General features: G+C 39.2%; 1 long non-coding RNA gene across 1 annotated transcript; it reads right to left on the bottom strand.

The window, feature by feature from the left end:
* Positions 1 to 1,303: 1,303 nt before the first annotated feature.
* Positions 1,304 to 3,330, bottom strand: LOC104489624. Its single transcript, XR_727766.1, has 2 exons — positions 3,240 to 3,330; positions 1,304 to 2,397 (listed from the first exon to the last, which is right to left on the bottom strand). It is a non-coding gene; the product is annotated as an uncharacterized LOC104489624 (long non-coding RNA).
* Between the last annotated feature and the right edge of the window lie 650 nt (positions 3,331 to 3,980).

The raw sequence follows: 3,980 nt of genomic DNA, 5'->3' as shown, positions 1-3,980 counted from the left end.
AGAGGACCTGAGATAAGAACAGTTTCTTAGAGATGATCTTTCTTTACTCTTTTTTTGATTGGAGGGGCTGAATGAGCTGTCCTGTGCCTAGACAGCTGGTTGCATGCATTTGGTTGCACTTTGCTCATTTAGAGGGAGGCAAGCATCACTTTGCTGTTCTCCACATGCACTGAAGCAAGCCAGGCACTCAATGCAGAGGCCACCTGCAACAAAGCAACTCATCTGAAGTTTACTTGGCACACTTTTGTGGCTCTGCCTAGAGAATGGCGCCAAGTATCAATCTGTAATGACAGGACACTGAACACACCACAGAGTTTCTGTTAATGCCAGGGAGACCATACTGCCAGTTTCCTTGTCACATTCTGCCCAGCGAGCTCAGCCTCTTCTCTGCAAAATAGATTTGTCAAGGAATGGGGTTTGCCTCTTCCTTTTGTTCTTGTTCTCCACGAGAGGCGACAGTAATGCCATTTGTATTCCGCATACTGGCATGTAGGGCTAAAGAGCAGACCGAGACTATTTCTGAGCTCTTTGAGCTGGCTGCTGAGGTGAAGGAGCAGTCAGATTTTTGCTCCAGTTGCCAATTAGGCAGGTAACATACCTCTGAGAAAGATGGTGTGCAAGAGCTAATTATTTTTGTAAGCTGCTGCCTGAATAACTGAGTCTGTCAGGTGCCAACTGCCTCAGGAAATGTCGCAGTTCTGTGGGAACTGGAAGGTTTAGCTTGTTCCTGACTCTTTTATGGAGTCAGACCCTTTTTGTGCTAACTTTTAGAACAAAGGATCCTCATCTGCTGGGAGCAGAATGAATCATACCCATGAGAAACCTCAGCTAGTAAAAAGGACTCCAAATTCTTAGTGACCACTGATTCCGTAAGAGCTTGATGCATGCTACCCTGAAAGCCTGTCCCAGAGATGAATCAATGCCACCATACCTTGCACTATTTCCTTACATTGTTGTTTGTCTGCTCTCCTGCATGAGTCACTTACCTGGCTTGTGATTGCTGGTTTACATGATTCCAAAACCTTGTGCAATGTTGTCATGATTGTTATGCAGTAGTAGAAGCTTTATGCATTTATTGCATCAAGTTTACATAAAGTATCTATATGTTGGATAAACAAATGACTTAAATGCCAGGACAATTGGTTTAACACAGTAAATTTGTAGAATATGGTGGCATGGGGAGAGGTAAGCTGAACCCTGGCTTTGGCATGGTAGCCAGTCATACTTTAGTTTGGGGTTTTTTCAATTAATTCTCCTAGTTATCTACCCATGAATTATAAAGAAAGAGACAACACTGTCATTGTACACATGAACTGATGTGGTTTTACTGCACTGGCCACACACTTAAAAGAAATATGTTGGTACAGAGCAGCCACAGTTCTTATCTCTGCTGCCACTCCTTTCACAAAATAATGATCTTTACATGAAGTTTTTCATCCCTGGCTTGATAATGTTGCAGACCTACCTTTTGCTCTTGGTCTGAATGCAGAGATTAAAAACACTCAGTTGATGCAAACAGTGGGTTGGTACAACACACAGAATGGAGTGTAGATGTGCTTCACAAAACAGAGAGCAGAATTGAAGGGGATAATGTTGCTTGGAGGCAAGACGCCTCTTAAATTGTTTATGGCAAGGAAAATCAAATACCATATCTGCTTTTTTTCCTGGAGTATATTGAGAATGATCATAACTAACATCTGTTCATGTTAAGCAAATACTCATCATGATTTAAACTTCTCTTTGCATACAACTCTGAGTAGTGCATCTTAAAGTCATACATATTCATATAGAATGAAGAATGCATGTCTGCATAAAAAGATAAGCTGTATGACTATATATGAAGACAACAACAATTCTCACAGCACTGTCATTGATGAATTTTAAAATATTCAAGCATTATTTTAAAAAACCAGTAAGCTGAACTCAAAACTACACTATGAAAAAATTGTATAACTGAACCAATGCTGACTTGTTTTCCTCAATATTAATCAGTTTTAAAGTTTTTCTTTTTTCCCCCTAACACTTTTTGTTAATTAGTTCTTCTTTTAACCTCAGACTACTTCTGCTCTTGGGCAATTTGAGTTATGCTCTGATCTAAAGTTCTAAGCGAAATACTCAATTTTGGTTTTTTCCACAGTTGAATAAACAGTACCATGTATACTATCTCTTCTGTTAGAATAGTGTTGTCTTCACATAAGACTCAAATAATGGTATTAGTCATTCATTTCCTTGTACACATACACCCTATTGCGTGTTGACAGGTTTATAAGGATGCAGTGGCAGCCATGGGTGCTGGGAAGGTCCTAGACGACAGCCTTTGAATCCTTGCAGTCCTGAGCAATGGTGCCTGAGTTAGTCTGTTTATTGTCTGCTTTCTCTCCCAGATGCTTGACTTGTCTGAAAGATTAATACATTAACAAGAGTGGTAAGGTCCGGGGTTGCACATCTTTAAGACATGTTTATTGCCAGATGGCACATGAGATTCAAAGGTCACTGTGGAAGGTAACATTTTAAAGTGAAACAACAATATTTATGTTCAAATACTATGCTGATGAGATCATATGGGAAAATGTTTCTGATTAAATTAGCTTATAAATAGCCACAATATATCTACTGAAAATTCCAAATGCCACTTCTAGTCTTCTTTCTTTTATTCTATTACTTCCTAATTTATTTAGCAACACAAGACTACTTTCTTACATAAACATAGCAGCTGGAAAAAAAGATCTATACTGGACGGATGATCCCACTTTCTTAAATAATTGAAAATCCAGTGTGAAACCTGTTTCTATTGTCTACTACTTAAATACTCCATATAAGAGTTTTTTAAGACATAAGAGAAATCTTAACTTTTAAATTCTCTAGGGAAAAATTCATCTTGCAGACATGAGGACTTATTGGCAGATAGCCATCCTTATTTACAGGCAATATCATTTGCTATAACACATTTGACAAAAGCCATGTTACGCTACTTACACAGAATCCATACAATGTAAAGAAAATCCTTTTCTTTGGGATTTCCATAGGAAGACTGACTGTCTCATAGCTCATTAGAAAACATTAGCAGTAATCCTAAACCTAAAATCTTCTTCATCCTCTCAAATTGTCACAAACTGTATGTAAATTCCAGAGGAAATAGTTTTGCACAGGTTTAAAAGGGCAGCTAAGCTCTTAATTAACATTCCTTATCTACCAAGCCACACAGGCATTAAAATGCATAGGATTTAAATGGTACTTACTTTTCATGTGATCCGTTTTCAACTTTCATAGCCCCTTCCACTGGATCCAGCCCTTGTTCTGAAAACTGTTTCAAGGCACTTAATGCTGCCTAAAGAAAAAATGAGTTGTCAAAAACCTCAGTGACACAACTTCATTAACACCAAATAAAGGAAGGTGTGCATGTTGGTGTTCTAGATTTACATAATTTCCTGCATATTGAAGCCATTTAGGCTATAGGGAGAGGGTACATAACAGCTCCATGTTAAACAGCTGTGCCTGTACACGGGTCTTCTTCCAGGGTAGGAGTGACTTTCACTTGTGTCAGTGTCACCACCTACACGAAGAACAGGATACACTTTTAGGATTCTTGCTCTCTAACCTGTGAAGTCTCTACAGTTTGCCCATGTGCTTTCCTAGAGCCCACACTTTCTGGAGCAACTAGGACAAAGTCTTGTCTTGTAGATGATTGCAGAAGGTGGAAGCAATGGGAAGAGGGTCAGCAGGACACTATCAACACTCCAAGGCTGAATCTCAAACAATGCAGCTGACTGATGTCTCACAATAGGTCTCATCTCTACTTATGTCTCTACACAAGTAGAGAAGTGTGCTAAACAGGTTGAGATGATTATGAAGCACCAGCAAGAGGAGAATGATCCATTTTCAGCTGACATTTTTCTGCACAAGTGCATAGTTTCTTGACTGGCTTCCCTCTCATATTCATGAGGCCTGCTTTAGGACTCAGAATTGTTATTCTCTACCCC

Source organism: Buceros rhinoceros, unplaced genomic scaffold (assembly GCF_000710305.1).
Source record: "Buceros rhinoceros silvestris isolate BGI_N320 unplaced genomic scaffold, ASM71030v1 scaffold39772, whole genome shotgun sequence".
In the NCBI taxonomy this organism is placed as follows: domain Eukaryota; kingdom Metazoa; phylum Chordata; class Aves; order Bucerotiformes; family Bucerotidae; genus Buceros; species Buceros rhinoceros.
The sequence above is the reverse complement of the archived record's forward strand: the minus strand, read 5'-3'. Positions and strand labels throughout refer to the sequence as shown.